Source organism: Triturus cristatus, chromosome 5_2 (genome assembly GCF_964204655.1).
Source record: "Triturus cristatus chromosome 5_2, aTriCri1.1, whole genome shotgun sequence".
NCBI classification, from domain to species: Eukaryota; Metazoa; Chordata; class Amphibia; order Caudata; family Salamandridae; genus Triturus; species Triturus cristatus.
The window spans coordinates 150,867,133-150,892,624 of NC_140588.1; positions in this window are offsets into that span (position 1 = coordinate 150,867,133).

Below are 25,492 nucleotides of genomic sequence, written 5' to 3' on the forward strand. Positions count from 1 at the left end.
CGGATGACACGGCTGTGCCTCGGATGTCAGCTGTCGTCCCTGCTCCTGACTCTCTTGCTCCTACCTCTCCTAGTACCTCTCCGTGACTGTAGCTCTCCTGGTTTGCTTTCAGTTTTTTTTTCTTTCCAAAATGGCCACCTTTGACCTCTTGTCTTGGAGTTCTGTGCACCCCGCCATTTAGGGACAGTCTACTCTGAACTCTCCTGTCCTTGAGCCGCCATTTTGGCTATCTCCGTCCGTTCCTCCATCCCCGCCGGTCCCGACCTGGGTGACTTTTTGACCGTCTCTCTCTTTCACGGACCTACTTCCCATTTTTCGATTTCGGTTGATGCCCCTGCTGCCAACTCCATTTTTGTCTCCCGCTCGCTCTCCTGTCCTTATCTGCTTTCCTACCCTTTCCTCTCTATTCTTCAACCTTTTTCCATCCCTTAAACCTCCGGTTGTTCTGGTTTCCGCTTTGCTTCTGCTTCTTTGTTCTCCACTGCTTTACTTTGCCTCATCATGCATTCTTTTTTGCCATCCTCGAATAGTTCACAAGTTCTTAACTCTTATTTATTATTGTGTAACACTGTGTATTTCTTTGTAACTTATGTAACTTGCTTCTCGCTGATAATCTGTAAAGCACTCTGATACCTCCGTGTCTAGCCAGCACTATATAAAACTCATAAAAATAAAAAATGCATAAATAAAAATCTCGAGTGAAAGTATGTGTAGAGTGTAATATGCTGTTTATCCTCACTGTTGTATATGGTGAGGAGCCTTGATTCACGGGATACAAAGCTGTGAGTAGGTCATCATAGCCCCTCTTCCCCCAAAAATGGTAATACATGGCATACTGCACTACACCAAACTTCATGTAAGGTTTATACTATGCTGTTTTTTCACATGAACTAGTTATAAACAAAAGTATTAAAATTACCAGAGCTTGGGGTTATGTCTGTTTATGACTACAGCTGAATTCTATAACTTGCTCCCCCGCCATGAACATTGTTGTCATCAATTATGTAATTTCATATCTTCTAATGATTTTATAAATGATTTCATGGAACATGTTATGGTACTCTTATGTGAGGTATTTAACAGTGCATGGCTAGCTATATTATAGGTACTTTAACTGTAAGGCATAAATTATTGTCACTGGAGATAGCTATAACTGGTTAATTTTTTTTGTTTCTGTGAATGTAAAATATTATGTTTTAACTTCTATTTTCATCTAACTATAATATCCCTTTAACCTTATATATATTTGCGTGTGTGTATGGGATAAAACGTATTACATTAATGATAATAATAATAATCCTAATAATAATAATAATAGATTAATACAAATATTCAATACAAACACAGTTTAACATTAATTTTACAATATAATGCAAAGTTAATAATTTTAGAGGGAAATGTTCAGGAAATAATTACATTAATAATAAATAATCAGATAAATATAGTATTGAAAAATATTAAAAGAATCAGGTTAGGTTAAAATATATGAATGCATACATAATTTTAAAATATGGTTAAAAGGTAACGTAAAGGTAAGAAATCAAAATAAATGTAAAAACTGGATAGCTTTTATAAGTGTAATTAAGAAAATAAACACTACTCAAAGAACTTTAAGGACAAGGTGATGGCAGTAAATACAAATAACTATAACTGAATTAAAAAAATTAAAGTTTGTGTTTATATTAATACATTAAATAAAAATACAAATTAATCAAATACATTTGGAGGTCAAAAAAGGTCCAGTTATACTAAAAAAAATTGGAAAAAGATAATTAAAACATTGATCACTACAATTAGGGTAGTGCTTAAGGGCAACTTATTCTTAAATTCATTTTTGTTCATTGTTATTAGTTGTACAGTAGGCTTTGTGCATAATAATCCCATTGAGATGCCTGGTGCTAGACCAAGAAAACTAACACAAATAAAGACAAAGACTGAAAAATCATGGAAAAAACAGCTTTATTATTTTGAACATCTAATAAATGGGAATACTTGTATTACAAATGATAAAATCTACAGTCACTGGAGGAACAATACTGAATTCAGAATTCATGTTCAGAAGAGGTGCACAGCCTTTATTAAAAGAAAGAACATCTAGATAGTGATTTCCTACAAAGAAACAAGGTAATGACAGGTTTGTTAATGCATTAAAAAGTATGAGACAATGCCTACCCCAAAAGAACTGCTGAGTATCACTGAGAACGTTTCATTAATTCAATCGCTGCTCAACACTAAACATTCATAAAATTCATTATGTTAATACAGCAAAGAAAATGCTTGTAATATCCCACATGGTCATGCTTAAGGTACCCCAAAAAGGGTAGTAGAGATGGCGTGCTTTCAGAAGCTTAGCCATATCGGTAAGAAGAAAATGATGAGTTATGATCTGTTCTATAATTTTGAATGAGACATTTTGAACACTATACGCAGAACTCTGAAAACCCTAAAATATACATCTGAATACAGCTCACAACAAACGTTATCTTTTCTTAACTCTGTTCTCCACTGGCCTCTCCACAAGTGATCCCCAGACAGAGAACTTCAGCTGAAGACTGCACTTCTAAAGCTGGTACCAACAATTCAAGGTCCTTCTGAACACATAACCACAGAAATCTCAGAATGCCTTATCATGCTTCTCAAAAGGTTGCTCATCCGCTTATTCCCCCAGTCCACATGCTTTTGTGTGACATGTCTGTGATTTAGAATTACACAGGTTGTTTATGCCTGTAGGATTTTCTCTTTACGTAAATAGTCCATTAGAAGCTAGGTAGATTTCAAGCAAGATTCATGTGACAAACCCTATTTCCCCTTTATACCTAAATCGAGTCACCTCCTGACTATATTGCAACACAAAACTAAACAACTGAGGGTAACTCTAGAAAAAAAAAAACATATAACCTAAGCAGATACAGGGCATGATGTATTTTGTGACCAAAACTTTAGTGAAAACAAGACACCCACACCTGAATACAGTCAGTGGCCATTTCCGTTTGGCCTAGTAATTTCTAATTATAATGTAAGCTCCTATTTTGTCAAAAACAAAATTAGAATGGTCTCAGTAATAATGGGAACATGCCTACCAGCAGAAATAAGGTGGTGATATGCCCAGAAAACAAATCAGAATTTGGGGAAATATGAGAACTAAACTGGGATAACAATGCTTCTCCATTTTATCCTCCAGTCCAGTTTTCACACCTCAGAATCAGTCATTAAAGGTTCATTCATATCACTGGTGCCAGTTATACTGTAGTTTATTACCAGGACAGTTGGAATCAGCCCCTATTGACTAATTTAAAGTTTTGTTGCAATAGAAAACTGTACATTTTCTAAGGTGAAAATTCATAGCGGAATTAATTGGTTGAATTTCTTACACCCTGCGATCTGTAAGGTGGAAGAATATCTAGGATGGATTTGATTCAGATGATTTTGCATTACACGTGCTTTCGGTGTTTTTATGATCACTGCTCAATTCCTAGTTTGCTCAGGAAGTAGAAGTATATGTAATGTAGAGCTTGACACATCCATTAATTAGCTGATGTAATAAACTCATAATTATCTCAACATAAATTCTAGCATGTCAAAATTTACTAGGGGAAAAGACTGGTAACTATAGAGGCAGGGAGATATTGTTTTAGAAAGCAGTTACGAGTATAGATCAGACATGCATTCTTTGTTTTACTGATGAATAACACCATTTAAAGACTCAGGGTTCTGTTTTCAACCTGAACTTTGTAGTTAGTACTAATACAGTGGAACTACTAAAGTGTCCCAAAGTGCTATTCACAAGCCTATTTTTTCTATGGGAAGAGCCTCACACATATAAATGTATTGCTATGGGGTCAATTACGATGCAGCTGGTTAAGGCTCCGACGTGCAGTCGGAGTCTATAGGGCTGCATCATAATGGGTCACGTGGTTTACCTTCCGACCGCCTCATTTTGATGTGGTCGGAAAGTAAACCTGACGGTCATTCCAGCTGGCTTCTGATGGGCTCGGAGAACCTGTCAACCAGTCGGAAGCTGGCCAGTAATCTTAAGTGTAGGCCTTTCCGTCCTTGAGATTACAATGTACAGTTTTCGACTGGTTTCCATGCCAGCCTGTCAGACATGGAAACCATGTCAGAAAGTGTGTGTGGGGGCCCTCAGCAGGGCCCTCTTTAGTGCACAGCCTTCGGTTGGAGGCCTTGTTGATTGCTGCACCTTGCAGTGCCTGTCACGAGGTGCAGGGATCAACTGCACTTCCCTTTTCTCAATGAGAGCTTTCGGTACGGCCGGTTTATGGCCATAACATGAGTTCCGATTGAGAAAAGGGAGCTTGTGACCGGACCTCTAAACTCACTATAAAAAATCCTCCTAAAACACCACCTATCCGTGACCCCTTAAGAATCCCTCGCCACCTCTAAATATCATTCATTCCAGTCCCCAAAAAAACATTTATCACCCGTAAACTCTACCCCTTACTGATCCTTAAAAACCCTTTCTAAATTTAAACACTAGCCATATCTGAACCCTGAAATCCCTGCTTCACACTAACTCCCACAATTCCTGAACCCTAAAAACACTTCACTGCCCGAAACTCTACCCATCACTCTACTATAAAGATCCTTCACAGCCCTAAACTCTGCCCATCTGTGAACCCTAAAAATATCTCATCACTTTTATGTGCCAACCACCCTAAAACCCTAAAAACACCTAACTAACCCCAAATTCCACTCATCTGTGAACCCTGAAAACACCTCATCACCCCTGAACTCCACACTTTCCTGTCCCCCACAAACACCACCACCACTATTCTCCACCTTCCTTGAACCCTAAAAACCTCTTTCTACACCACAATTTGCCCATCCTTGACCCCAAAGAACCCTAATCACCCTTAAACATCACCCATGCCTGAACCCATAAAACCTCACTACTCCAATACTTCTCCTCAATTGTAATGTGATTTTGTATTTTTCCTTACATCTTTTTCCCTGTAAAGATTTTTTTAAATTTTTGATTTTTTTCTTCAAATTTGATTTCTTTGATTTTATTTCCTCAAATCTGGATTCTCAGGTTTAATTTTTCCCATTATTCATATACATCACACAAAAATATTGTTAATCTAACTTAATATAGTAAAAATAATAACATGTAAAATTAAATGACATTATTAATGCTGCAATATTTTTATTGTTTTGTTCCACATTCAAAATAAACATAAAAAAGAATGTACATTACTATTCAACTTAAAAGGATTTGCATAATTTTTGTAAGTTTTATTTTACTTTACTTCAAAATGTTTATTAAACTTGTGTTAAATAATAATGTTTTTTTTTATATTTCTGTTTCTTTATTGTCAGTTCGAATTTAGAAATAGTTCATCAACAAATACAAAAATTAAAAAATATTGATAAAGTACAAGCTAATTAAATTATTGACATATGATATTAACTCCTTCGGTGCTCATGATGACCCCAGCTCGTCATGAGTCACAGTGGAGCTGTGCTCTTGATGAGCTGGGCTCGTGATAACGGCTGCGCTACGCCGACGCGCGATTGATTCCCTGCCTGTGCGGGCGAATTAATGAGTGGGCAGAGTCGTGACGAGCCCAGCTCGTCATGAGCACTGCTCCACTGTGACTCATGATGAGCTAGGCTTGTCACGAGCACCACGGTGCCGTGCTCACCCCTGCCCCCCTACACCATGGGGGAATTACCCCCACAGCGAAGGGATTAAGTTAAAAAAACTAAGAGATTAAAAAAGTATCCTTTTACTAATAAGTCAAATTTTGCAGGGAGTAAAGGTTAAAAAAAAACTAACTTTACTATTGCAGGTGCTTGGGACTAGGCAGGGACTATAGTCTTTTAGAACGGCAACCACGCGGACATAATTTTCCAAAACTAACCTTGTGTCGCTTTTGCATATATTCAGTGAGGTAATGCGATCAGTGAGCCCACTGCCCGACACACTGGGGCTCATTAGGATGTCAGTGGGACCGACACCATTGGCACGTCAGTGTCGGTCCCACTGACATCTGAAGCAGCCGTCACACAGCTGCATTACAATGTGGTTGGTCCAACTGCATAGGTGAAGGACCAACTGCTGAGGTTCCAATGGGCTCAAGGAGCTTGTCGGCCCTGTGGTAGGAATGTAATCCATACAAAGAGGGGGGTGCCTGCTCAGGCACCCAAGTAAGGATTGCAAAAGCCCTTTCCCACGGCCTTTCAAAGACAGTCCGACCGCAATTGAAAAGCTGTCAGAAACGGATGTTGAGGGCCCCTAGCAGGGCCCCCATCCCTCCGTGGCCTCTGCTATGAGGCGTCGGGGGGCACCACAGGTGCCCCCACAAACATCCATGCCCCATGTGGCAGACACTGTGAAGTGCCTGCCACACGGTGCAGGGATGTTTAAAAACATGCATTTTGTCATTGGGGCTTGTGCTGCGGCCCTTTCTTGGCTTGTTTCTGACTGCCTCCACGGTGGTCGGGCGCTCATTTGACGGGCATCCTAATAAGGGCCATTGTTACAATCCATCTAGATCTCATTCTAGAGTATGCCTTGAAGAAAAATGAAAATTTTTCCTCCAATTCATTTGCAGAGCAGCAAACTGGACAAATGTTCATCTTGTCGGTCAACATGGCCCAATGTGAAATGTAAGTGGCCAACGGAAGAACACCATAATGGAACTGTAGGAAAAGAGAACATGCCCTGAGCAGATGGATATAATCCAGGGCGTACTAAAATTTAAATATATATTAGTGCATGGAAAAAACTTTGGCCCAGCTACCTCTAGATTCTAAGGGCTCACTGGATGTGATAATATGTTCACAGAATACCTGCTTTTCCATCACCTTTGTCATTAATATTAATAGCTAAGGGTGCACTCCACAGGCTGCTCAAGCTGTAAAAGGTCTGTTTAAGATACGGCAACCAGGGGATTTTGTGTGAATCTTTTAGAGCTATACTCTTATTTAGGGCTTCCCTCTACAGCTTTAAAACCTCAGTGGACCATACCCAAAGCCAATACATTAGAGGTGCCAATCTTGCCTCTTCTGTTATAGGCTTAAGGGCAAAGTACAATGTAAGCGGCAGAAGATCCCTGACAAAATATCAACCCTCAAAATATCGCCATATCAAACTATCATGACCAAAATATCAATGTCAAAAATATTGTCATCTCATACTTATAATTGTAAGTACAAAAACAACAAAAAATACCATTGTAATAAATATTGGTGTACTAAATATTGTTTTAAAAAAAATTATATGTATACGTATAAAAATAATAAATATTAAATGTATTAAATAGTAACATTCATTTTAAATATAACATAGATTTAATATATATTTGTATAAAAAATACATTTTTAAAAAGTTACACAAATAAAAGATAAAAAATATATATTTACTTAAATCTACTTAAAAAACAATGATTAAACTAATAATTTTAATATATATAATCATTTCAAAAAATGTAACTAACATAAAAATATAACAAATATATATCTATATATATATACATGTTTTTATATATCCATGTCAGAAAGCCTGACATGGAAAACCTGTCGGAAACCAACATCATAATCCTGATGGCAGAAACTCCATCTGTACGGGATTGTGGGACATAAGGAAGCCAGTTGTATTGAACGGCCGGTTTCAAATCTGACCAGTCATTGTAATACGGCGGTCAGATTTGAAAGCTTGGATGTAGGTTGGAAAGTCTCCAACCTGCGGTTGGAGGATTTTCAACCAACATCCAAATTAAGCCCCAAATATTAATTAATTAAAAATAAATTACTTACGATCCTCTACCCCTATAAACTCCACAACCCGCACATACACTTTACATAAAAAATAACTAATAGCACAATTAACATAATTAAATACTACTTAAATAAATAATATTAAACAAAAATAATCATTCATATATTACAATTAAATGACTTCCCACCCTATACCCCTATGGACCCAAAACCCCTTACAGCAATAAAAATCACAATTAATTAAAAATTAAATGTAATAACTACTAAAAATGTAACAAATATATTAAAAAACAAACAATAATTATACATTTTTAAATATATACTCAAATACATAGCAATATTAAAAATATATATATATTTTAAACAACTACGGGCCTGATTTCAATGTCGGACAGGAAGCCATCTGACAACTGGTCTGAGGCTTTTCTCCTGACATCAAAAATTTCCCTGCGACCGCCGTATTACAATGATGGCGGTCTGAGGGAATCCCGCAGGGGGATTCCGCTGAGCTCAGACGGGCTATGGGAGCCCGTCAGAGCATCGGAAGGATTTATAATCCCATTATGACCGTGGAGACAGCCTCGCCTCTGATGTCGGGATTATGATGTTGCTTTCCACCTGCCCTTTCAAGGCGGTCTGCCCACCATGAAAAGGCAGGCTGAAAGTGACTTTGGGGGCCCCTTCCTCCTTGGCCCCCCACTAAGGGGCCTGGGGGCTGCATGCCCTCCTAAACACCCCTGCATGGAGCCTGCTACATGGTGCATGGATGTTTAAAAACATCCATTTTACAATTGTATCTTGTGCTGCAGGCCTTTTCCACCCACCACACAAGCTGCAATTAAAAACTGCATGTTTCTGATCACCCATAGGGCGGTTGCATCCAAATTCTGTGCGCAAAACAGCAAACCTATGGTCGGGCAGTTCCATTCTGCAATGGTTTCAGTCATACGCAAGTCTGACCGACATCGTAATAAGGCCCTATAAATACCAAAATCGATATTCAATATTCTTAACACCAATATTCTTGCTGATGATATTTTCATATCACATTATTTTGGACACAATATTTTGGTATGGCAATATTTTGTCTGAATACTAGCAGCAGAAATGGAACCCCATGCCGTACAAAGGCTACAATCCTTAAGAAATAATTTCTGCCCCCTCCAAGCAGTGAACAGTTGTAATTGCCCTACAAATTGGTGCTGTACAAAGTGGTGCTCTTAACCTGGGCATTGTAAATCTGGGTCAGTAGAGTGATCAGGAGAAATGGGGTTCTTTTAGCAAACCTAATACTATCAGATGATCTATGATTGTTTGGATTTGGGTTCCCTGGGAGTTATTGCTCGACAGTCAAATCCCCAATATACTTAAATTCCAATACTCTCTCTAGTGGACACCAGCTAGATTAATGGTACCACCAAAACTCTTCTTTTTAGAGTAGGCCATAAATTTGGCCTTTAGAGTATTCATCTCTAACCCAAAGGTGTCACAGAAATGAGAACATCTGTCCATATGTGTCTGAAGGCCTGTGCATGGTTTAGAGAGGGGCAAGGTGTCATCTGCAACAAATGAAGCCACTTGCCAAGGATGGGGATACATTTCTTTATAAACAGGTGAAAAAAGGTAGGAGCCAGACAACAGTCTTGGCGAACACCTTTGGTAACATCGACCTTATCTGTCAAATTCCTTTTTTGGTCCCCTCCGGTTCCTTGCATACTTCCCCTTGTGTAATCACATAATAATATTCAACAGATTAACCAAGAGGTTCATGTCAGCTAAGACCTTCCCAAATTTTGCCCTCAGGACCTGGTCAAAACGTTTTCATGAATCAATAGAAGCAGCAAAAAGTGTTCCACCTTCAACATCTACCACGTTCTATTTGGACAGAAGGAGCCTAAAGTCCAGATCGATGGTGGTCTGGGGTCTTTATCTGGCTTGGAGGGTGGAGATGATTTTGTTGTCCTTTTTCCAAGATGTTAATTGCCCCAAGACTTGCTAGCAAAAAATATTTTGCAAGTTGTAGGCTAATAGGGCAATGATTTCACAGAAAGTGTCGGCACACTTTTTTGTGGATATGTACAATTTCTGTAAAAACAACAGTTGATGGACAGAATGCAAAACAATGTCCCACATTCACCCCAGTATAGAGATCTGGGCCTAAATCCATCGTTTTTTGCTCACCATGCCATTCCAGTTTGAACCCAGCCATATGCAAATCAGTCTTGACCCTGTGCCTCATGGGAACAGTCCAGCCCGAACTGCCAAGCCAGGTCCTCCCTGGACTGGAAACAAGCACCCTGGGACCAGTTTCAGGGTTGTCACCCTTCTTCAGCCAGGCTAGCTTGAATACAGTGGTGCAGTGAGCAAGGGACCAGGTAGCTGGTGTAATTGCCTCTGTGGAATGTAGGAGTAGGTTTTAGATCCAAAATAGAACAACCATTAAAGGCGTGAAACCCATGAATGAGATAAATGTCCACCATCTGCAAAGCTGACGTAGACAAATTCACCCTGAGGGTAGATGTTAACTCCCCTGAGATAATGACATTATGGAAAGCTGCATAAAAAATGAATATTGATCCAGCAGGGCAATAGTTCTCGATTCTTCCTGCCTGCTTGTGCTCTTTTAGAGACATTAATTTTCAAAATGGGAATCTGAGTAGATTGCGTTATGACAAGCCCCTGTAAATTAGGGGAGGGGAATAACAATTCTGTGAAGGAACACTTCAAGATGATATTACCCCAAAGGAGTAGACCTCCTAATGGTCTCCCTGTAAAGGAGCCTATTGGGGGGGGGGGGCAAAAGAAAACTTTTATTGCCAATCTTAAAGACTTTTTCCTCTGCCCACGTCTCTGGGAAACGGCAGACCCAATGGTCCCCAATGAACCTCCCTCACTCTATATCCTCTAGTTTTGTCTTAATCCCTGACACATTCCAATCAAGCAAAGATATTGATTTTGGATTTGCTAGTTAGCATAAGGTTCCTGGGATGTTAATGTAGCGAGAGAGGGACAGGGTTAATAGATCTCGCAGGGTTGGTGGGGACTTTTACTGGTGTTAAGATGTTCTGTGCAAATGAAGAAAGAAGGTTAGCATTCGTATGAACAGCGGCAAAAGTTGCTCTCACAAATTTAACTCTAGGTTCCTCGACAACTGATTCATGCATAGAGAAAATACAAGTATGTAGCACTCCTTTTCTGAATGTCAGTCCTTCTTTGAATATTTTGACATCTGTACCATTGAACCTTTTAAGTAGGCGCCAGCATGTACAACAGTATCTACTTGCCCATTAGGAGGTCAAGCAATATCTATAACATGTTTTTTTAATATATATTTATGTTTTTAAAGTTTAGTACACCTTTTTACTTTTCCTTTACCATTTTCTAAAATATAGGGAAAAATAAAAAATATCTAAAATATATTAATCTAAAATTTAATGGAAAATAATGCTGTATGTATATTTTAAACATAGAACAAAATAAAGAAAATACCACAGCATTAACCTAATTTGATTTACATTGAAAAGTATTAAATTATATCATGAGTTTTATTTATTCAGCAAAATTACACTAAAGTAAAATGCTTCCATTTATGCATTTTGCATTAAAAATTACAAAACGTTGTGGATTGAAATTATTTTAAATAATGTAATTAGTTTCTTAAAATATCGCAATTACATTACAATGAAAATACAATTCATTTTTTAAACATTTTGAAATCTTTCAACATTAAATGAATTATATATGTATATATTTTTTCCTACGAGGTTCTATTTTAAATCCATGCCTTCGTTGATTTCTAACAGAGGGTGTAGCAGTAGCAGTGGCTGGCTGTATATGGTTCTTTATGTACTGCTTCTGCTTTTGGTAGTAATAACTTACACTCAAAAATGTGCCTACACAAAGGTGCCGATTACGATCCTGTAAAAAATGTCCCCGTACGACTCGTATCCGGTCTTTTTACCGTACGAATCGTACAAGTGCCGTACAAACTGCCAAGTACGATTTGCATGGGAAAAAGTCCATACGAATCGCATTGGGAATTATTCCCCACACGTCCTCGGGTCGGAAAATGTGTTCGACACATCCTCGGACGATTTACCGTACAAATGTGAAAAGTGAAGTCCGACCGCGCTAGTACGATCCATCCCGTGCGTCCGATGTTACAACCGGATGGAAAAAACACCGTCCGCACCGAACTCCCATAGCAACCATGGAGACATGTGCCCGCATACGCGCCCAACACTCCCCCAGTCCTCCTATGTTTGAGTCGAATCCCCACCCGTGTATGTACACCCGTGTATGTACGAGACGTACCCCCACCCGTGAATGTACACCCGTGTATGTACACCCGTGTATGTACACCCGTGTATGTACGAGACGTACCCCCACCCGTGTATGTACACCCCCGTACGTACGGCCCGTACCCCCACCCGCGTATGTATGGAGCGTACCCCCACCCCAACCGTGTATGTACAACCCGTACCCTCACCCGCGTATGTATGGAGCGTACCCCCACCCCAACCATGTATGTACGACCCGTACCCCCACCCCAACCGTGTATGTACGACCCGTACCCTCACCCGCGTATGTATGGAGCGTACCCCCACCCCAACCGTGTATGTACGGACCGTACCCCCACCCCAACCGTGTATGTACGACCCGTACCCCCACCCCAACCGTGTATGTACGACCCGTACCCCCACCCCAACCGTGTATGTATGTCCCGTACCCTCACCCGCATATGTATGGAGCGTACCCCCACCCCAACCGTGTGTGTACGGACCGTACCCCCACCCAAACCATGTATGTATGACCCGTACCCTCATCCCCGTATGTATGGAGCGTACCCCCAGCCCAACCATGTATGTACGGACCGTACCCCCACCCCAACCGTGTATGTACGACCCGTACCCTCACCCGCGTACGTATGGAGCGTACCCCCACCCCAACCGTGTATGTATGACCCGTACCCTCACCTGTGTACATATGGAGCGTACCCCCACCCCAACCGTGTATGTACGACCCGTACCCTCACCCGCGTATGTATGGAGCGTACCCCCACCCCAACCGTGTATGTACGACCCGTACCCCCACCCCAACCGTGTATGTACGACCCGTACCCCCACCCCAACCGTGTATGTACGACCCGTACCCTCACCCGCGTATGTATGGAGCGTACCCCCACCCCAACCGTGTATGTACGACCCGTACCCCCACCCCAACTGTGTATGTACGACCCGTACCCTCACCCGCGTATGTATGGAGCGTACCCCCACCCCAACCGTGTATGTACGACCCGTACCCTCACCCGCGTTTGTATGGAGCGTACCCCCACCCCAACTGTGTATGTATGACCTGTACCCCCACCCCAACCGTGTATGTATGACCCGTACCCCCACCCCAACCGTGTATGTACGACCCGTACCCTCACCCGCGTATGTATGGAGCGTACCCCCACCCCAACCGTGTATGTACGGACTGTACCCCCACCCCAACCGTGTATGTACGACCCGTACCCCCACCCCAACCATGTATGTTCGACCCGTACCCTCACCCGCGTATGTATGGAGCGTACCCCCACCCCAACCGTGTGTGTACGGACCGTACCCGCACCCGTGTATGTACGACCTGTACCCTCATCCGCGTACGTATGGAGCGTACCCCCACCCCAACATTCTAAGTACGGAGTGCACCCCAGGCCCCAACACCAGCACCTTCACCCAATATCACGAGTCGTACCAAGCCAGACACAAGGACAGCACTGTACAACATAATTGCCGAAGTACACACCGTACACACGCTAAAAACGCACGTACACAACCAGGACAAAGCACAACAACACAAGAATACACTATTCGAATGGCACAAAGCCACAAAACATGTCCAACAAGCACAAATACAACACATTCACTGACCTGCAACTGCCAAAATCCCAAACAGAGGCCCAAAACACAACCACTCCTTATAACACACCCACCCAAAGTTCAAACACAGCCACACCCACCAATGGACCAATAAAAAGGGCCCACAGACACAAACCATGAGCCTTTGCAACAGACTCACTGATGCCAGACCCCACAGACAACCTACAGCACCATACTTGAACCTTTACTATACCTTACACTTGCACACCTTCACACACCCACCTTCACAAACACCCCCTCATCACATTCACACACACACCTGCACAACCACACCCACACACCCACAACCATCCACACCCACACCCCCCACAACCATCCACACCCACACCCCTCACCATGCCCACTAACAAGAATCCAAAGTTCACTAGCCAAGAGTTGGAGGTCCTTGTCGACGAAATCCTCAGAGTCGAGCCACACCTCTTTGGAACATTGGTCAGACAGACCAGCATTTCCGAAAAAATAGCCATGTGGCAGAGGATTGTCGATGCTGTGAATGCTGTTGCGTCCACCAGAAGGACCAGGCATGAATGCCAAGCCAGGTGGTACGATCTGCGGAGGAGCGTCCGAGCCAAAATGACCGACGACCACAACCAGGCCAACATCACTGGAGGAGGGCCGCCCCGCAGACTCGTACAATACCATCCCTGGGAGGAGAGGGTGATGGCCATACTGCCGATGGTGTCAGTGGACGGATTAGAAGGACTCCGAGACCCGGGTGAGTACACAAACAACTCACCTCACATGGGGGGAACGTCATCCACAACCAAACTCACAATCAGTCACGCAACCACCCCAAGCTATCGCATGACTCAACCACACTCCATGAACACGCACATGCCACTAGCGCCACCATGCCCCATGCACCCAGCTGGACAATGCCAAGTCACAGGCCACAGAAAACACCAACACAAGACACGGTAAGCCGGATGGCGGGAGTGTGTGCCCCAAAAATCACATAGTGCAACTCAGAAGCAGACAACAATGCCCTCTGCCCATATGGCCTAGGTCACAGCCAGACAAACAGTGTGTCCCCACACAGGAAAGACTTGCCAGCAAATGGCGGACGCCTTGCATTAAGACATGGGGTGAAGGCACGTTTTTGCACATGACAGCAGCTAATGAACAGCCAACACTGTGAAAGAGTGGCAGCACACACCACCACAGCAGCAGCACAGACACAGACACTACACCCAATGGGTGCCTGGAGATCAGAAACAGACTCACATCAACAAGCCATGGGCCATTCAAAGATCTGCAAAAGGTGTGTGCCTAGGAAGCTGGGCTGAGGTGACAGAGGGTGACGCACAGAGGGAGGGAGAGGGGGAGAGAGAGGGAGGGAGACACAGGGAGACGGACAGAGGGAGGAGGCTGACACAGGGAGGGAGGGAGAGGGGGACAGAGAGGGAGTGAGAAAGGGACACACAGGGAGCCCAATTCAGCCTTGTGGGGTGTGGGAATGTCTGCTCGTCAGCAGGTGGACTGCGTGCATGTAGACAAGGGTGGCCAGTGCCTGAATCCCCCTCTCTTCTCCATGGCAAAACACAGGGCCATGTCTCAACCTGTGCACGAGCACAACGCCAGCTACCTGCATTATATAAGTGTGTGGAACAACTCCATGTGCCCACGTACAGTGCAACACGGAAGGCGCCAATGCATGGCTCGCCACACCTGCTCACTCCACTGCTGACTGCAGTCACAATTGACGCAGCAAGTAAGACTGTGCCACACATAGGTAAAGTCTCAAAAGCTGTGGCCAAGGGACATACCCATGCACAAGTGCACTGTGAGTGGAATGCAAGACATATCCAAATTCCCAGAGGAAATGTGCCAACTTAGAAACGAATGAAACATGGATGTTGCATGGAACAAAATTAACATTGTCTCTCTCACACACAGGTCAACGTCGTGGATCACCCCCCAACACTGGGGGGGAAGACTCACAGGACCCGGCTCTGCGGGATGACGGACCCACCGGCAGCGACGACTCTCACCACTCTGTGGACGACCCCGACCAACCTGGCCCCTCTGGTGTCCAACCACCTGCAGCACCTGCATCAGGTACAACTGGGCCAACCACCACCCCCACTCCTGCCACATCCCAGGAGACACCCAGGATCCCTGCCCCACCACCACGACGCAGCCAGGCTGACCAGGAGGAACACGGTGTACCGGGCACCCAGGAGAAGGCAGGCGACACTGCTAATGCCACCCCTCAGGGGTCCCGGAGACCCGATGTGCCCACAAGGGCAGGCCAGGTGCAAGTGGGCAGGGGTGGTGGGAGTGGAGGACGGCGGAGGCGCAAGCCTGACCAGTTGGCTGCGGAACCGGTATATTCCCATGTCAGAAACATCCTGGACACATACCGGCAGGACACCACGGGCATGGCCCAGGTTGTGTCCATCCTTGAGGAGATCAAGACCCAGCAGGCCCAGCAACATGCGGAGCAACATGCCTGTCTACTGCGACACCAAGGGCGGATGGAGGACAGACAGGCTGAGCTCGTGACGGTGTTCACGGGAATTCACCGTACACTCCGTCGGATAGCCGACAACATGGGCAACCCTCCCTGTGCCACCAGGCGTAAAACATCACCACCCACAGGGAGGGATCAGGAGGAGGAGGAGACATCCGACGAAGAATCCCAAACATCGTCATGGCCTGCTTCTGAGGGTTCCCGCAGGAGGGCGGGTCGTCCACAGAAAAGACCGTGAGGGTCGGCGCAACAGCACCATCTCCCAGGACACCTGGCCTGGCACCTGGCCCACTGGACCAACAGCAGCACATCAGCAAAAGACATTCTCTGCCACATGGACTTGCTGGTCACTGTCTGACCAATGTTGACAAAGACTGTGGCATGGACTCTGAGGATTTCCAATGGCAAGGACACCAACTCCCCTAGTGAACTTTGGATTCCACACACCCGGAAAGCCCCTCATGTCATACCCCCCCCACGTACCCCAACAAAAATAAAAAGTTACACGATAAAGAGATGATGCCTACATTTTGCATTATTACCTTACATGTTTCTTGTTAAGTCTAACCATGCCTGAGTTCTCATATGACTTCAACCATCCACACCCTGGGGCCTGAGTCTGGCACAGGACACACATGGGTCACAATGTATTAGGCAACACAGACATGGAGCACCATACACACCCGTGATGGGCCCAACCAGCTGAGGGGGTGGCCGCACAACCGTGCCAACAGACATATTGAGTACAGCGACAGCCATGCGCAGAGGTCAGGGATCATGTGGAGTGTCCTGGGGGGCACCCAGGTATGTGTGGACAGGTGGCAGAACCATGTCCTGCAAGCTTGAGTCAGGTGGATGCAGAGAATGGTGGCCTGGCCAACGTTGGATGCATGGGGATGGCACATGTCACAATACCCACACAGTCATGGACATCATGCACAATACACAGTCTAATCCCACACAGACAGCTTGCATCTTGCTACTCGACAAATAGACACATAGCCACTATCACGGAAAACCATGCCAGACATGCCGTATGCACCGTGGCAACACACCAGCATTGACTGAGAATAGGCACCTTGGAGGCATAGGGACACCTTTATTATTCATGAATTCGGGAATGCAGAGGCAACTCGGAGTATACATACACAGGTCATGTGGAGTAACATGTGGGTCCAACACTGGAACCCTCCTTCTGCAGCACAAATGCGTGATAGCCATGGAACTGGCACACAAGTGTCGGCTAACAGCTAAACACCCCCTGCTGCTCACGGAGAGGCTGCCATACACCATTGATCCTCTGATGTGGAAGTCCCACACCATGTCAAGCCAATGCAAACCGTATGTGTCCGAGGGCAGTGTTACACACATCGATGCCATCATCACAATCCACTATCCCATCACAGATGACTGTCAACAAGTCTGACCATCTATTCAGGTGTACCCAGCTACATGTCATGTGTCCCATGGTGATGCGACATGTCTGCAGAGGAACCAAACATGGACAGGGGCAGTGTGCACACATCGTAAACAACTGCCACACCCAATACACCCCTGATGCATCCCTTACCCTAAGGAGACTTCCAAACTTGTCCGTGAGTGTAACGCTGAGTCAGCACACGATGACGTGTCCATGAGGAATAGCAGTGCCACAACAATGCAACCAGCAGACGGCATGCGCAATTATCTGGGGATGAGAGACACACAAGAAGTCAGCCACAAAAAGCACAGCCACTTGCATGTGCATGTACTCGACACATGTAAGGATGACAACATGCTAGGTCACAATTATGACTGGGGAAATACACTCATCACTGGCACCATCACTCCAGTGACACATCCACACACACCTCTGACTCACGTGGCATACATGCAGATGGACACACACATCGCAACAAATGCCACACGGGGACCAATGCGTGCACACTCAGACACTGGTACTCACCACTAAGCAAAGAAGTCGCGTATGAGCCGACTCCGGATGTCCTCTTGCGGAACTACATCCTCCACATCACTAGCCCCATTGCCAAGCCCTTCGTCCTCCACGGCGGGATGGTCCTGATCATCTTGATCCAGGATGAGTGGCACAGCTTTCTCAACTGCCATGTTGTGCAGCATGCAGCAGACCATGAAGATTTTGCAGACCTTCGCCGGGGCATATGGGAGGGCGCCGCCGGTCTTGTGGAGGCATCTGAATCGGCTCTTCAGGAGGCCAAATGTCCTCTCTATCACTCGCCTTGTCCGGCCATGGGCGGTGTTGTAGCGGAGCTGGGCCGGCGTGATGGGGTTGCGGAGAGGTGTGATCAGCCATGGCATGTTGGGATAGCCAGCGTCCCCTACATGGAAACCACATGGACATAAGTAGGACAGGAGAAGCGGTCGTGCTGGAAGTCTACGCAAAATACAGGACAGACAGAGTGTACCCACCAACAACACATGCTCGTTCGTTGCGCAGCTGCGTCATCATTTCAGGCCCCCTGCTACGCCTCATGATGTAGGCATCGTGTGCTGATCCTGGAAAACGAGCACAGACATGTGAAATCACCATGTTGGACAGACACACCACAAGGGCATTGATGGAGTGGTAGTGTTTGCGATTCCTGTACGCTACCTCCTGTGCCTGTGGTGGTACCAAAGCCACATGTGTCCCATCTATGGACCCAATGACATGGGGCATCCCTCCCAGGGCATAGAATCCACGCTTGACCCCAGTCAACAGTTCAGGAGTTGGGAAATGGATGAACTCATCCAGGTGAAGCAACATGGCCTCTAAGAAATCATGCAGCACACGGCTGAACATGCTCTGGGACATGCCACCAACATGAGCTATGGTATATTGAAAGGTACCCGTGGCAAGAAAATGTAGGGCTGCCATTACCTTCAGCTTGGGTGTCAGTGCCGTAGGATACCTGTGCAGCGGTTGCAGATGTGGTGCCAGCCTTGCCGTCAACTCCTCAATCAACGGTTGGGGGAAGCGGTAGCACCGTATACAGTCATTCTCCCGCATGTCAGCCAAGTCCGGAATTGGTCGGGGAAGAGGCGGCGCTCTGCAGTAATTTGGAAGTGACAAGGAAGAGTGAGTGCACTACAACAACAATTTATTTGTACTGAGCACATGTTAATCTGTCAATACACATATGCTACATACGGAGTCAGGTATGTGCCACATGCCCTGGACACGTATGGCTGCCAGGTGACACTCCTACCAAGACCCAGCTACACACGGAGATTGTGAACCTCCACATGCCATGGCATGGGATTAGCTGTGTCCCAGTGTAAGTGAACAGCCAGACGCAACACAGGAGTGACATACATCAACACATCAGCAGAAGTAGGATGTCGATTTCAGAGACAGGTAGCGGAACACTAGAGCCACAGGTCACATGACATTACACTAGGACAGCCCACACACCTTGCCAATAAGGTGTACATGTAATGACTCACCACACATACATTGAGAGGATGCAGACATGTCCTTGTTACGCTACTACGTGTCCCATGCATACATACGCACCTCACATCCGATACCACATGTGGCCTGGTGTGCGTAACAGTGTGCCATGTCCATCTACACACAGACACATGTTGGTTGCTGCAACAGCTGATGCTTTTGAGGGAGCACCAACATCAAACTAATGGGAACACACCACACATACATGACATAGACACATCGTGCACCGTGGGTAGTCACATGTCTGGTGTGGTAACCCCTGTAGCGGGCATCAGGGGACACTTGCGTGTGTTGTTGACTGTGCCATGCCAGTGACGCTCATCCCAAGTGTGCAGTACGACATGCACACATGTCAAAGGAGTTAAGGGCATGCCTGGCACACATTGCACCGTCACACATAACATCTGTACACATCTCATCATACATCTATTGCCTTCTCGACTCAGGAGTAATGTGCCACATCACAGCCTTTCACACCTGTGCCCCACACATGTAGTACTGCCCAGACAATGCCTTGATGTCCATCCATGGACAAGTATGTCAGCTCTATTCCTTCCTGTGTGCTGCCTGTCACCACTGTGTTGTGTGAAAGGCACCGTACATTCACTCAGAGGGCCTGTGTACGTTCCCTATCACTATGGGAGTGCTGCCGTATGCGTACCCATAGTGATAGTGAGCGTACGCACGCGTGTACGGTCCGTATCACTATGGGTAAGCATACGCGAGCACACCCATAGTGATAGTGAGCATACAGGCGTGTGTACGGTCCGTATCACTATGGGTACACATACGCGAGCACACCCATAGTGATAGTGAGCGTACAGGCGTGTGTACGGTCCGTATCACTATGGGTACGCATACGCGAGCACACCCATAGTGATACGGACCGTACACATGCGTGTACGCTCAATATCACTATGGGTGTGCTCGCGTATGCGTACCCATAGTGATACGGACCGTACACACGTCTGTACGCTCACTATCACTATGGGTGTGCTCGCGTATGCGTACCCATAGTGATACGGACCATACACACGCGTGTACGGGCCGTTGCCATGCATTTGGGGTGCCCTAGGGCCCCGGGACGCACCGTACCTGTGTGTGAATCTCCAAATTACATAGGGGACACATGAGGGACAAGTATAAAGCCCTACATGCATGCTGGTTGTCATGGAGACCAAGTTTAAAGTTTGAATTTTTTTCATCAGGTGCCCAGCAAAAGTCGGTTTGAATGAATCTACTTTGTTGCAATGTGGTTGTGGAGTTTACATCATGCTCAAGAAAAAAAAATAGCAAAGCCACTGACTGTGCTAGGTTTAAATGGATTGGAGGAAACATAGGATGCAAATGTGAGTGACCAATCACTCTGTACTCCTGTGCATGAAACAGGCCAGCAAGGCAGATATAAGGCAGCCAGGTCCCATGAGAGAGCACTTGCCTGCACATATTTTGATCCTACAAGACTGCTGCTGCTCGTGATTCCCTGGCACCATGTCAAGGTCTGTGGAGAGGGCCCAGCCATTCACCCTGGAGGAGAATCTGGCATTGCTGGATGTGATCCTCCCACAGTACCCCATGCTGTATGGGCGACCAGGGTTTCAGGTGAGTGCAGAGTCCACTAGCACAGACAGTGTCCCTTTTTAGTGACTGGGACTTCTGGTATTGTGTCCAGGTGTGATACACATGCATTGTACTGTGGAGTGGGTCCCAGGGGGAATGCCTGATGTCTCCCAGCCAGAGCATGCTGTGGTGCATGTCTGCCGTCCTCACTTGCATTGTGTTTACTGTGACAATCACTGCATGGTGCATGACACATTATGCCTGTCTAAGCCTCCTGGGAATGTTGCTTCTACAGTCCTCATGTGATTATGTGGTCAGCCCAGTGTGACAGGTGACTGTACCCACAGATGTGTGTTAGTTCAGTGTACCTGTGCTGAGAGTGTCCACATGATGTGTTCGTACCCTGGACATCGGTGTGTGTGTAAGTCCCCTGTCATGTGGGTGGGTGCATATGTGGAGTGTAGCACCCAAGCTGCATGAGGGATGGATATACCCTGGCCATCTGATGCGAGCAGGAAGCAGTGCTGTGTGTCTGACATGCAGAGCCAGCCCCACACCTGTGAGCCCCCCCAGTCTAGTGGCACATGTGCAGAGTGAGGTTTCTAGCTGCATTTGGCAATGGCAGGTGAATGTCCTGTGCCTGTGTGTGTCTGTGTACTCTGCTGAGGTAGCGTCAGTGGCCTGTGGCATGTGACTGCTTTGAGGTGCTGCACATAATCATGGTGTACCTTGTGATGCACAGTGTGAGTCTGGATCATTTATTGTGTCGTACCCCTCATGCCACCTGTGTACTTTCAATGGCACGTGGTGCATTTGCCATTACACAGAGAAAAATGTCCCTATGACAAAGGTGCAATGCTTTGGCTGCATACTATGCCTTGTTGAAACAAGCTAAATTGTACTAATGTGTGTCTCTGTGACATGTGGCAGGTGTATTGATGTAGTCTCACTTTTTCAACCCCACAGGTAGGCGCCGCTGCCAAGGAGCAGATCTGGAGGGACGCCGTCAGTGCCGTGAGGAGGACGGAGGGTCGCAAGCGGCGCCTGGCCCAGGTGAGAAAACGCTGGCAGGATATCCGGTGCTGGACGCGGAGGATCGCACGGGTCCTGCTGGGGGACTCACCTGTGGGCCCTAAGAACCATGGGCGTCGCCGTCTGACCCACATCCACAAGCGTGTGCTGGCGGTGGTCTTTCCAGACATGGACAGGCACTTACGGGAGAAGCAGCAGCAGGAAGGGGGTAGGTACATGTGTGTTTGTTGTGTGTCACCAGCATTTGCAAGTGCGCAGTTGCATGGATACACTGCCAGTGTTTAATTTTGCAGTGCAGGTCCTGTCACACACAGTATAGCGGTGCTGTCCTTCCTCCCTTCCCCTCCTTGCCATGTGTTCCCTGGTCTGTGTGTAGTCACTCTTTCACAAGGTCATCTGGGCTGGCAGTTAATCCACGTGACCAATGCTTGCAGCATCATGTGTGGGGGTGGTGTGTAACAGGTTTTGGCACCTTGCCTGTGCCCTGTCCAGTACAGTACTTGTGGGGTCCATGTCAATTGGCACTGATGCTGAGTCCAGACATAGGAGTATGTTTCTGAAGTGTAATGCCTTACAGCAAGCATGTCCTATGTTGTGGCCTGTGACATGATGTGCATGAGTGTGCGATACGCAGAGTGCAGGGATGGTGGCCTGTGTTGCAGTCATTACCATTCAGGACCATGAAATATTCTGGCCACTACTGTCCCCTGGGGCATACTTTGCTAGGTATCATGTGTGTCATCACAATATGTGGACACTCTCAGTGTCTACTGCATGGGATGTGCTCTGTGCCATTGTCCCCTGGCACCATGTATATTTACATAACGTGTTCTACAAGTGTCCACTGTACAGCCTGACCTAATTTTTCTCGTTCATACTCACGGTGGCCAGTGCCTGTGTGTCTTGTTACAATTACTGATGATGGCCATTTGTAAATGAGATCGTTGTACAGGCGCACATGGGGTGTTTTGGGTGCAATATGGGTTTCAGGCAGCCCATGTGTATTTCTCCCAGACTAAGAGATGCAAGTGCTTCCTGTGTCTCATCACATTGTCTCATGTAGGGGGTGGTTGGTGCGGGCAAGGCCTACATGTCGACCCCTGAAATCTCATTGCTCGGTCTGGCCAGTGTGTGCTGTTTGTCTTGACATACACTCAAGGTGCAGTGTCCCATTCATGTTGGGCATGTCTTTAAGTATTACCTTTGCAGCATGTGCCTCAAGTTCATGGAGATGGTCCCTGCTCATCCCTAGTTATGGCAACGCTGTGTGGTGCATATGCAGTGCTGGATTGTCCCCAGAGCCTGGCTCCTCTGTCCAATTCCATATCATGTCATTTGCAAATGTGTCATGCTCTCCATAGTTTCTCAGTGGCATGGTGGGTGAACCAACTGTGTGTTGCAGGGCCTATGTATGTACCTTGTATTGTAGATGTTACTCATCTTTCATTTCAGGCTATGCACTGTAACCTATGTTGATTTGACTCATGTGACATATGTATACAGGTGTCTGATTAATTCCTGTTCATTCACCTTGCCAACAGCATCGTCGGGGGACACGGATGGAGACACCGGCACGGACCGTGCGGAGGGACCCGGCACCAGTACCAGCAGTGACACCTTAGCTGGCACATCGAGTGTAACTGAGGCCGAGGGGAGTGAGCCGGAGGACCCGTCCACTGCCACCCCAGATTATGAAGCTGACGGGTCCGAGGCTGACCACTCCGAGGGGGCGGAGGATGCTCCAACAGCTGACAGCAGCACAACATCTCACCCCGCCCCCTCCATTGCCATCACTGGCCTCCCACTTGCTCGTGTCCCTTCCTGGCGTGTCTCCTTCCTGCCAGGCACTGCACCCCCTGCCCCTGTATCCACTGCTGCCGCCAATGCCGAGTCTGTGGACATCCTGCGGCAGTTGCGGGTTGGTCAGGCTGCGATGCTTAATGTCCTCCATGGCCACGGCCAAGTGCTCACCAACATGGAGGCATACTTGGAGGGCATTTCAGCATCGCAGGCTGACCAACGCAACTTGCTGCGGTCTATTGACTCGACACTGTCTGCAGCAGTGGGTCTCCTGCAGCACTTCGTCCCACCCCCTACCCATGCCCCATCCACACTTCCCACTCCCATGCTTGTCCCACGTACACCCAGATGTCAGCATGCACACACTCCACCAGACACAGGCACCACACCAGCAGGGAAGGCAAAGCGCACACCACCTGGCAAGCACACACAGGGTGAAGTAGGCACACCCACTGGGTCGGGGGGGAAACGGAAGACACGCAGCCAGAGTGGGAGTCCACATTCCTCACGACCACCACCCTCCAAATCCACTCCCCTCAGCTCTCCTGGCCAAAAGTCGGACACAGGGTCAGTCCTGCCCAGTCTGTCCATCAGCCCCAGTGTGGCACCACCCCGCAAGCGGTGGAGGCAGGACACCGGCAGGGGAGTTGAGTCCCCCCCCTGTCCACACACCCCCTCCAGTAGCGCTGCGACCCATCCTGTGACCCCCCCCTCCTTGGGGCCTGTGGTTCCTTCGGGTGCAGGGGAGACGCTGAGCGACCTCGCAGTAGTGTGCAGCGCCTTGCTCGAATCCACCTTTGGCGCTACCCCACCCCCTGTGTTGGAGTCGTCCGTCCCTGCACCCACAACACCTCCCCTTGCCCCTCCTGTCCCTGCGGTGCCTGGTCCTTCCCCCCAACATGATGGCCCCCCCCTGTGGAAGACAAAGGAGTCTGACTGTGCAGGCAAGCTAGGGGACACACGTACCACTGTGTCCCCCATCCGGATTGGAGTCATGGACTGCCCTATTGGCCTTGTGTATATTGACATTTATGTTGCTTTTTACTTACATCATGCTGAATAAAGCAATTTGTTTTTTCCTTTGAACACTACTGTTTATCTGGTGTTGCTGTTGGTGGACCAGCTCCATGATTTTGGGTGGTGATAATGTGTTGGATGTGTGGGAAATGTAGTCTTGTGCTGGTCATAGGGTGGACCCTGGTATCTGTGTGCCATCACAAGCTGTTGGGTAAATTACTTTGTTTATGTAAGCAGTTACTGCATGGTGACATTGTCCCATGGTGTGTTCCTTCCTCTGTGTAACCTGACGTCTTCCCTGCAGGGTGTTTCCACTATGTGGTGCTGAGCTGTGTCTACATCAGCTGGGGGTGTGACGGACTCCTTCAACTTTGCACATGCATGCTGTGCGATGTATCCACCTGCATCATTTGTGGCATCCTTGGTGGTCACTGTACTTGTGTGTGTAGACTGTTGAGAAGACTTCATGTGGACATGTTCTCTTTTAGGTGCTAT